This window comes from Argiope bruennichi, chromosome 3 (genome assembly GCF_947563725.1).
Source record: "Argiope bruennichi chromosome 3, qqArgBrue1.1, whole genome shotgun sequence".
Taxonomy (NCBI): Eukaryota; Metazoa; Arthropoda; class Arachnida; order Araneae; family Araneidae; genus Argiope; species Argiope bruennichi.
This window is the reverse complement of record NC_079153.1, coordinates 136,518,705-136,531,211: the sequence shown is the minus strand read 5'-3', so window position 1 is coordinate 136,531,211 and position 12,507 is coordinate 136,518,705.

The following is a 12,507-nucleotide window of genomic DNA, read 5'->3' as shown; positions in this document are numbered from 1 at the left end:
ACACACCGTGTACTCCTGTTTGCAAAAAATAGAAAATTATAAGCAAAAAAAAAAAAAATCAGGAAATAGTTTTTTTGACTAGTAATCCATTTATTCACATCAAGTCACTCCTTATTTTTATACAATTTCTGATAAGCAATTCCATATCACGATTAGGAATATTTCTTGTTGATGATAATTTTTTTTCTTCATAAACTACTAATTTCACAAGAAACTCGCTGGTTTTCCGCATGATCGTTAAAATAAATTTCCTCTGTTTTTCCTCGTGAGCGACTGATAGCTCACACTTCACGTGAACGTCTACTTTTCTTGACTGCTAAGCAAACAAGAAATCTTTTCTGCATAACTTTCAAGATAACGAGCATGCATTGCTACCTGAGTTTAGGAGGGACCTAATCCCGACACCATCTTTGTATGGTTGTAATTTTAAGTCTTCTACTCATAACTTCCACGTTATCGCAGGCATTTTCGTTCACTCCAGTTGGGTCTTCAGAATTACGAACGCCTTCTCGGTTATCTGCAGTCAGTAGGGCATGAAACAAATTCGGATTGTTGTGAATGCAAACAATCAGTTGTAGGATATAAGAAACTTCCTTTTTATAAAAATTTACAAGCACTTAATCGGATTTATCTTATCGACTCCCATGGGTCTGGCATGAGAATGCGTTTTTGTTAATGCGAGAACGGAATAGGCAATTGCTTTTGAAGATATACAGGGTGTTCATTAATTATTGTCGGGGTTTCCCTATCTCATAGCTTTCGAATAAAAAATATTACGCAAAAACCGATCACGTATTCGTAAATTACAACTCAAAGAATTTTACGTGGCAACAATGCGATCTTAGCGCATTTGTAGTCTGGGTAATTATGACGTCATAAATAAAAATGACGACCGTGCAAGAAAAAGCAATGTGTATGTTGTGGTTTTTCGAAACTAAATCAGTCATAACTACTCAACGTCGTTCAGGACCACGTACAAGAAAGATCCTCTTTCGGATAATTCTATCAGATGCTGGTTAACACAATTTCAGGAAATTGGTAGCGTTCTACACCGAAAGGGAGCGGGAAGACCGAGCACTTCGCAGGAAAATGTTGATCGCATCCAAGAAACGTTTACTCGCAGTCTACGAAAATCAACGAGACAAGCAGCTGTGCAGTTACATATGCCGCATACGACGATATGGAACGTTCTCCATGACCGCCTTCATCTGAATGCCTACAAAGTGCAAATTGTGCAAGCTTTACACCCGAATGATAAACCGCGTCGTTTTGAGTTCGCTGAACAAATTTTGACTCGAATTGAGAATGATGAAAATTACCTTCGGAAATGGTTCTTCAGTGACAAATCCACTTTTCATGTGTCAGAAAAAGTGAATAAACATAACTGTAGAATATGGGGCTAGGAGAACCCGCACGATTATCGAGAATTCGAAAGAGATAGCTCAAAGGTGAATGTGTGCGCTTTATCACATACTGAAGTTACTGAACCTTTCTTCTTTGCTGAAACAACAATAAACTCCGTGACATACCTTGACATGCTGGAAATGTATGCGGCTCCTCAGATGCAACAACATCAGCCAGATGTGATATTTCAACAAGATGTTGCACCCCCCACGTTGGGGCATGATTGTACGTGACTTTTTAGACGAGAACTTTCACGACAAGTGGTGTGGAAGAGGTGTACGAATCCCATGGCCTTCGAGATCACCAGATATAACACCGCTGGACTTCTTTCTATGGGGGTTTGTCAAGAACATTGTGTACAAGACTTCTGTGCCCTCCCTTGATGAACTGAAGAGCAGAATTGTTACTGCGATCCAAAATGTTACCACAGAAATGCTAGAGAACACTTGCAGGGAAATCAAATTTCGTCTCGATGTGTTACGAGCCACTAAGGGCAGCCATGTGCAAATTCATTAATCTTTTTAATAAAATTCTTTGAGTTGTAATTTACAAATACATAATCGTCTTCAGTTGAATGCCTACAAAGTGCAAATTGTGCAAGCTTTACACTTTAATAATATTAATAAAATTCTTTGAGTTGTAATTTACGAATACGTAATCGGTTTTTGTGTAATATTTTTTATTCGAAAGCTATGAGGTACGGAAACCTCGACAATAATTAATGAACATCCTGTACTATGCCAATGCTTCTGAAGAGGTAGCTCAGATAGTGAGCCTGCTAGAGGCCACGAGATGGATGCCGAATGTCTCCGATTTTTAGAGTAAATTCATTCTAAGTGAAAAAAAAAACATTTATTGGCATAACGATTTGTAGGTTATAGAGTCAATCGTATTCTGCCTCTTCGAGTAAAGAATCGTGTTGTGTGAGTGTTAGTGGCTACTTTCATATACGTCTTGTTTTTCAATATTTAGATTAAACTCGTGATAGTACTTTAAGGGGTTTCAGGACTCAACAATTACCCATAAAAGCAAAAAAAAAAAAAAAAAAAAAAAACCTTTTTTTTAAATTTATCTAATTTACAAATGAAACAAATGTGAAATTTGAAAAATTAACCATGGAATATTCAAATATAGTTACATTATTTCTCAAATTTTCATATAGAGTATTCAAGATAAAACTAGAAAGTTATAAAGAATCTTAAGAAAATAAAGTAAATTAAAGAATTATCAAAATCTTATTAATCGATATTTTACTGCGTGCAGGATTCTGATTTTAAAAATTGGTCAAAATTAATATTAACTTGCAGAAAATTCTTCGATTCTGAAGTTACACATATTTTTTATAAAACTTTTTTTTTTTAATTATTGTTTAAAAAATCTGAAATTTCAAGAAAAAAAAAACTTATAAAAATTCACGTAAGATTTTTTCAGTGAATAATTCGTCAAAAAAATTGTTTATTTACAAATAATAGAAGAATTTATTTTTAGCAAGTGCATGAAATTTCAGATTAAAAGGATATTTAGTTTTCCAGATATCATACGCGCAAACTTCATTTTCTTGTTTTGAGAAAAATGACATTCAAGTTGAAAAATAGTAAAAAAAGAATTTGAATAAAATTATATAAATTAAAAGCTTCAGAAAACATAAGAACTGCTTTTAGTGAGCTGAAATTGTTACTCTTGTTTAATAAATCTTTTCGAAAAAAATAATTTTAAAATACAAATAATCAAAAAATTGAAGTTTTCAGAAAGACTAGTTAAAATCCAAGTAAAATGTTTTCTACGAATAATTTATCCACAAACTGGTGTATGAAAAAACTTATTTTAAAAAGAAGAACTTATTTTGAACTAATGCATGAAATTTTAAATTAATAGGATATGTAGTTTTTCAGAAATCATGCGGCCAAGTTTCATTTTTAATAAAGTAATGCAAATAAAAATCCCCGTAAGCATAGGTGCTGCATTTAACCAGCTTAAATTATTTCGTTTCTTTTGAAATTTTACATTTTTTGTCCTTAGGTGATCAAAGAATTCTGCGGTAGTAATTTTTTTTTTTTTTTTCACATTTAATCGGTATAGTTTTAACTTTTTCTCAATAGCTCTGAAGATTTTGTTATCGTTAAAATTTTAATCCAAAATTGTTCAGAAAACGTGGGACTCTAACGTATATATATATATATATATATATATATATATATATATATATATATATATATATATATATATATATATATATATATATATATATATATATATATATATATGTATATATATATATATATATATATATATATATATATATATATATATATATATATATATATATATATATATATATATATATATATATATATATATATATATATATATATATATATATATATATATATATTCAAAAAAAATCCAAAAATATGAAGATCCTTTTTTAGAGATCCCTTAGCAATTAAGCAGCAAAGGCAACCACTAATTGTGCACTTAACACACTAATTGCATTTCTAAACGGAAACTTTTCATAGGCAGTAAAAACAACTGCATATATTCTTTCTTTCCTTCGAGGTCACAGTGGCCTGGCGGTACGGTCTCTACTTCGAAACCAGAGGGCTTCAGGCTCGACACCCGATTGCACCAATGAATCGTTGTGTAATTGCGTCTGATGCGCATTAAATCGCTCAGGGCCAAACTTCCCGCTGGTGATAGGCAGAAGTTTGGAGAGGATGGTGCCAGCTCAGGTGTTATTCTCGTCATCAAACCAAGGTTAAAAATGACGAGGTCAGTCTCAAAATAGCCCTAGAGTTGCTTTAAAAGGGAGCGTTAATATGACTGAACTGAACTCTTTCTTTTTTTTGAAGTATAGTTAACATTCTATGTTTTGGATTTTGTATTGGCATTTAATATAAAAATTAAGTTGGTTAAAGAATTTTTAACTGAAAAAAATTAATTTATGGAATTATTTTTCTGGAATGAATCTATTCAAAATCAAAATACATGTTCTTCAATTCGAACTCGTCTGTCTTCATTTTTTTAAATGTGGGTGTTAATTTTAAGAATGTTTTTCTTGGAGCTTATTGCGAGCTTAAATATTCTTTCTTACTCAATTTTCTGCTTTCTTTTTTTTTTCTCAATGCGCTAGATATGAATAAACAAGGCTCGTTTATCTATATGCCGTTATACAGAAGCATTTGGAATAAGATAGTTTTGTTCTGAAATAATTGGCAACAGAAAAATAAACTTGTTGTTCTGGTTTTTATACTTACAATACCGAATATAACTTATTTTATTACTGAAATAATTGTATATTAAGAAATTAAATCATATAAAGCGTATATTTAACAATTTAAATCAATAAATCTAATTTCCATATACATACTTAATCCCATATGTAATCCCAAAAATGCAACTTCTTTTTTTAAAGGATTTTTCAGATATGTCATTTATGGATGAGATATATTTAGCAGTTTTACGAGAGTGGTAGTTTGAATTTTATATGGAATAAATTGTGTTTTTAACGATAATTTATGTTTTCCACTTGGCAACGAATTGTTTTTCTTTCTTCAAAAATTCACAAGCTTTTCGAAGAAAATATTCCGAATAAATAAAAAGCGACGAAATTTTAGTGAATGATTATAACATAATATATAATCACTGCAATGAACAATCCAGTACACATTTGGTTCCATTCTTGGCGAAAGAGAGTATCCGAACATACTCCTTTCCTTGCAAAAACTAAAGAGGGCATGACAACGTATTTTCGATAAGACAAACTTAAACAGATTTTATCACAAATATATTACAACCCAGCGGGAGTAGTCCCCAAAAAACTTTCTCGCAAAATATCTAATAAACTTGTCCTGTCAGAGACCTCTTTACATGGGATTGGTGTATAATATTAACGAAATACTTGGCGATTCATCACTTACACTCTTTAATAGCAACCAAAAATCAAATTTATGTTTTAAGAATCGTAGACACTGAGACATATAACGGGTGTGTGGCCTGGCGGACAGAACAACGTGGGGATTTCTGCTGGTCTTCGGTTAGAGTCTGGAAAAGCACGAAAAGTTTTTAATGTTTTTATTATTATTCTAAATATTAATTCTACAATTACTACGAATTCGACCAAATTTCATAATTCATTTATAAAATAAAATTTGATGTCAAAGTATCTATAAATTTATAGATAATTGAAATTTTAAATGTCGAGATCTTGCAAATACGCAGAGATCATCCGTATTTTTAGCATTGTTCTTTCAGATGAAATATCCACCGCATTTGAAACTTCAAGTTGTTAATTGTATTAAGAATTTTAGCAGCAGATATGTGTGGCCTCGCGGATAGAGCGCATTTTGCTGGTGTCCAGTTTGAATCTGGAAGCCGACGAATAATACTTCTATGTTTTATACTTTTTATTACTTTTTTAAATTATTATTTAAATACTAATTTTATAGTTATTACGAATCCCGCCAATTTTCCTATTTCATAGAAGAAAATTTGTCGTCAAATGTCTATAAATTTAATTTCAATTTTAAGTGTCGAAATTTTGCACATGCGCAGAGATTATATGAATTCTTAGCATTGCGCTTTCAGACGAAATATTCATTGCAATTCAAACTTGAAGTGGTTAATTGTATTCAGAATGTTTGACCGTGGCGCTGCGGTAGGAATGGTTGACCTGGTGGATAGAACAACATGTTGCTTTATGCTTCTCTTTTCTGGTCTCCACTTCGAGTCTGGAAGCCGACAAATAATTTTATACAATTTTATTCTTTTTATTCTTTTTTTTTTTCATGATTATTTAAATGCAAATTTCGCAGTTATTACGAATTCGACAAATTTTCCTACACCGTAAAGGAAAAATTGATATCAAAACATCTATAAATTTAATTAAATTTTAAATGTCGAGAACTTGCACATGTGCAGACCTCATCTGTATTCTTAGCCTTGCGCTTTCAGACGAAATATTCATCGCATTTAAAACTTGAAGCGATAAATCGTATTAAGAATTTAAGTCGTGGCGCTGCGGTCGGAATGTGTCGTAGATGTATAGAACGACATGTTGCTTTATACTACTTTTTCCTGGTCTAAAGTTTGAATCCAGATACCTACGAATAATTTTTCTATATTTTTGTTCCTTTTTAATGAATATTTCCTAGTTATTGGAATACTAATTTGATAGTTAATACGAATTCGTTCAAATTTCCTAATTCATAAAGGAAAACTTGACATCAAAAAATATATATGAATTTAATTGAAATTTTAAGTGTCGAGATCTTGTACATGCGCAGAGATCATCCCTATTCTTAGAATCGTGTTCTCAGATGAGATTTCCAACGCATTTGCAACTTGCAGTGATTAATCGTATTAATAATCTGAGAACGTGGCGCTGCAGCAGGAATGGGTGACCCTGTGAATAGAACGCCCTGGCACTTTATGTGTATTTTGGCGGTCTTCAGTTCGCGTTTGGAAGCCGACGAATAATTTTTATATATTTTTATTCCTTTTTTATTATTTAAATGCTAATTTTACAGTTATTACTAATTCGACCAATTTTCCTACTCATCCGCTGCAGTGTAGGTGGCGCGACGACATGACGGCAGTGGACTTGTTCTTTTTTCAAAAGCTTTCAGTTAAGATCTGAATAATGTCTTTTTTTTTTTTTTTTTTTACTTTTTCTATATTTTTGTCAATATTATTCTGAATATATCTACAAAACATTCCATAATTTAGATGTCAGAGTGTTTTACATGCATATTGCATGCTTCTATTCTATACATTATGCCTTTAGAATAGATGTACCATCATATAGCAAACAAAGTCTTGTGCACAAGTTACAATATATTTCTCCTCTTCTACTGCTGTTTATTTGATGTGGTGGGATGATCTCGGAGGGTTTGTTCCCATTTTACAGGCCTTCGGTTCGAATCTGAATCATGCCATTCAGAATTTCTTTTTTTAAAGTTTTTTTTATACTATTATGCACATAATTCCGAATATATCCACAAATTATTTCATAATTTTCACTTAAAAAAACTGAAATATGCTACAAAATATCTGCACAATAAATATAATTTTTGAATGTCAGGATCTCGCACACGCAAATGCATACTTCTATCAAATATAGTAAACCTGTCGAATAGATATACCATTGTATTGTAAAACATGTCCTGTTCCAAAGTAAGAAGTTATTTTTTCTCGTTCATAGCTGTGAAAGTGGTTCTGTGTTATGATGGCCATCTACTTGCTCCTATTTTGAGGACCTTCTGTTTGAATGTGAATCCTTTAAATCAGAGTTCTGTTTGTTTGTTTGTTTTTTGAGATTTTTCTATTATTGTATATATATTATTCCCTATATATCTACAAAATACTCCTTAATTTTCACTTGGAATAATAGATATATACTACAAAGTGTCTATGCAAAAAAATATTATTTTTGAATGTCAGGGTCTCGCACTTCCTCAATACTTGCTTCCATCCAGTATATTGTTCAATTAGAATAGATATTGTCGTATATTAAACGAGGTCCTGTTTAAAATTTAGAAGTTATATCTCCTCCGCTTCAAATGTGTTGTTGGTGTGGTGGTATGGTGGTAGTGAACTTGTTTCTGTTTTGCAGGCCTTCATTTCGAATCTGAATCCTGTCATTCAAAATTTCCTTTATTTTTATTTATTTATTTTTTTTTTTTTTTTTTTTTTTTTGTACCACTGTATACACTGTTTCTATCTACAGAACCTTCTGTAAATTTCACTTCAAATAATGGAAATATTCTACAAAATATCTGTATAAAAATTATTATTTTAAGACAGGGTATCGCGCAAGCGCAATAAATATTTATAGCCATTACATTGAGCATTTAGGATAGATATACCATCATACCATTTTAGCAAAAGAGATTTGTTTCTCTTTATTAAATTTAAATGTTAAGATTTTTCTCGTAGCCTAATGTATAATTAAAAATAGCTTCGCCGAGAACCTTTATAATAATTTCGGCTGAAACTCTTCTTCCTAGTGGTTTACGGTTCAATACAGTCAAGCATGGCTCTTTACGCCAAAAAAATACAACTCAACCAATTTAATATTTTAGATATTTCTACAACACAAATTAATTTTTTTTCATTTTTATCTAATAATGCTTCTCTAAATTATCGAAATGTGAATTCCTCATCACTTCTTTGCAATTTCTTAGGGATTTGTCTCCTTCAATAACTCAAATTACAAGATCTCGAGTATCAACACTTATTTCGGATACAGAGCTTATTTTGAGAATTTAGATAATAAATTATAATGCATTGTAGCTTCGAATTTATTATATTGGTTCACTTAAAGAACCAGGTGATCAAATTGAAATTTTTTTAAGAAGTGCCTGCTTAACTCTGTATTTCTCAAAAGTGAAGTTTAATCAGTTGAGTTATTGTCATTTCCTCATTGTTTCCTTTCTTAATATGTCCTTTAATCAACATTTTATCATTTCTATAAGTATAAAAGTTAAAAGAATATCTTATGGTGCTTTTTTAGACATTATATATATATATATATGTATATTCCACCATTTTCATAATGCTCATACAGGGGGTCATTTAGGGATTGCTAAAATGTTAGATAGAATGAGACGACTGTTTTATTAGTCTTTCTTATATCGAACTGTTCGATGGTTTCTTAGCTACGAATAAAGCCTTACCATGACAGACACACAGGGAGATGTAAAATTATAAAATTTAATCTATCGATATTAAAAAATTATGCTTATAAATATTAAATATATGTTTTAAAATTCAAATGGGAAATCGATTGGACAGCTCAGAAAGTCGTTGAAATATCCGAATACGGCCATTGAGTTACATTTATATCCGCAAATGGATGACGAGTCTGACATAAGGTGAAAAGTCAGCCGTGGGGTCGGTGATGCAAATGACATTTCGAGAAGGGCAAGTGGCTCATTTGGATGTGCTAAGAAAAAGTTCTTTATATTTTTAACTCAGTTGTTAACTTAACACAGACAGCTGCTTTTTAAATAGTTTTCAAAAATAGATTGTATCCATTTTGTTTTATGTTTTTAACTCTTTGCATACTGTGCATTGAGAGAAAGTGAATTTGGACCTGTTACCATTTTGATGTATAATTCAATTTCCAGCGGAGTGTTCGGAAGCTTCATAACGGAGCATTTTATTTTTGAAACGATTTTTAAATATTATTTATAAAGAGTTTTTTGGTTTTCTCTGTAAATTCATACATTTTAAAGAATGTAATAAAAAATTAACTTTTCGGAGTTCGAGCTTTTGATGTATTTAAAATGTGTAGAAAAGAGTTATTGCTTCCATGTATTGCGTATCCAGAAATTCTATGTTAGATCTGTAGAAGTCCTGTATGTAATTTTATTAACGTTATGTGAAGAATCTCCATTTTTTTGCACAATCAATTACATGTGCACCAAAAATTCAAATAAATAAATAAATAGAATTTTACACCTCTTTAAAAAAAACTTTTTACACTTTTGCCTTTTTTACATCATTTTAAGAATAAAGATTTAGTTTACAAATCTCTGATTTTGAAAGTCGAACTCATACCTGGATATCCATTTTAAGGAGACGAAAAAAGAAGTAAAGCTAGAACGAAAACTGCATATTATTTCAGCGAGGATTAGCTGGGATTAGGAGCCAAACGATATCATGGTGTGCTTGCACTGACGCCTTTGAAACTGGGCCATCACTTTTTGATGTTCCTTATGTAAAAACACCGCTTATAACATATTAAGTAATCACCGATATTTGTTGAATGACAAGCTAGTTTTTTTTATGAAAGTCAGCAGATTTATTTTTGAATTTATCCCAATAATTATTTCGATTTCGAATTTGGATTAAAAAAAATTGTAATCTTTTCTAAAGGGGACTTGCTGAATACAAATCTTTGGAAGAAGAGAAAGAATTATAAGAAGTTTCTAGATCCTGGTGAATCGATAAAAACTCAAAGGATTAATCGGTTTTCCTTTTATTGTTCCTTGCACTCCTCGTTGGGTTTCCTTTACAAAATATTATGAAATATATAAATGTCTTGAATATAGCTTAACTCTATGCATTTTATTAATTATCATTGTTTCTTGTGAATGGGTTCTCTATGTCTTTAGTTTCTTTTTCAAGAATTGCTCACCATTGATACAGAGTTAAATAATAATGGGTAAGTTGCGTTGTTTTTTCGACTTTGCGTAAATAAATTGATTGCAGATTTGTAGCTTTGTTCTTTATCGCTTGAAGATGCGAATAATTGTTATACTGAACTATTAGTTTATAATAATTTTTTTTCGAAAAAGCTTATCGTTTATATTTTATACATTATATGTTTAAAAAATTTTTTCTTAGATTTCACGATTTAATTTTCATACTCGAACATATTTTTAGTTTTCAGAATTGTTTAAATGCCTTCTCTTTATAGTGGAAATGTTTGTATCCATTATTAGCAGAAAAGGCAATTTCAGATTAGTTTTTTAAATTAATGTAAAACTATTTATTATTTATCACAATTAATATGAAACTTAAAGAAAAAATGTCGTTGAATCTTTATTTCGTAATAACATAGTATTTTAGGCTTCAATAGTCTTGTTCTAGTGCTAGTTTCATTAGTCAATGCACTCTATGGAAAGGGAGTTTACAGTCATTCGATTTGTAGGAAAAATACAAGTCTGAATCTTTTTTGTTTATTAGAAGTGGAAGTTATATTTTGGAATTAATGTATAAAATTTCATTTTTTGAAATTATAGCTTTATATTAGCTAAAGCATGCTATTGAAATAGGCAACTAAACAAATTGAATTTATTCAAGTTATAAGTGTTGTCACTATTTTTTAAAATTAAATTTGCTTAAAACTAAATGCATAGAAATAAAACTAGTATCACTGAAAAATTGACTTTTGAATTCTTAAAAAATTAGCTTCTTTGTTATGTTCCGGAATTGTAGAGGAAAACTTCCGGTAAAAGTGAATTATAGTGTGCCCCCTGCTGCGTCAATAATGCCAAGTCGCCAATAAAGATGGCAAACAAAATAAGCAAACACTTCAGCGGAACGGTTACGGTTACCATTTCCCGCCATATAATTAGGACTTTTTGCTGATAAGTATTGTTTTTTTTTCGATACTGCCCTTCTACAGATGCCGCACCGGGCATAATTTAACTTTAAAAAAAACTCCTACGGCTTCGCTAGCAGCGGGCGCGGGAACCTAGTAGCTTCGCTAGCACATTGAACATAATGATTATGTGGATAACAGAAAAAGTAAAGAAAGAACGGAGAAAGAAGCAATCGGAACATTCTCCATGCAAAATTTCAAACAAACATCCTTTTTACAACTTCATCAACTCGTAAAAAAAATATTCCACTCACCCTTCATCCATTCTACAGGTTCGAAATACTGTCGATATAACAAATTATGAAGGGAACCAACCGTTAGAACACTAAAAGAATCACTCGAACTGTGAAGAATTCCATTGCAACTGTCTTTTAAAGTGAGAATGCAGACGATTTTTTAAAGCGCATACTGACAATTAAAAATTGTAAAAGAATAAATATTTTCTGTTCGTATTCACATTAAAAAAAAGAAAATAATTATAAGCTTAATTTTATTTATTTAATAAACCTTTAATTGTAATAAAGAACAAAATTAAAATCTTTTATCGATATTTAATATTTTTAATTTAACATTTTTCATGATATAGTTGTAGTTTATGTACAACTTAACCATTGTAAAAAGTAGTAAACAAAATAGCATTAAGGTTGCTAGAAGAGCGTTCCGATGGGTTGCAATATTGGTGATAAACTCGGGGGCACACTATTCACTTTATCCGAATTTTCTATTACTAGAAATGAAATTTTTCAATGAGTTTAATTTTTTAATTAAAAAGCTAAAATTTCGAAAAAGTGAATATTTATTTGTGAATGCCATCCTCTAGAAGTTACTGTTTGCCAAATTGGATAATTTTAGGTCCAAAGGTATGTCCGAAGAACGTTACATTCGTTGTGTAACGAGAATCGTTGCACCTTGTAGTATAAGGAAAGTCAACTAACCCCAAAATAGGAAAATTTCTTAAAGTTTGATACAAGGCATGAATTTCGATAGTCTATGCT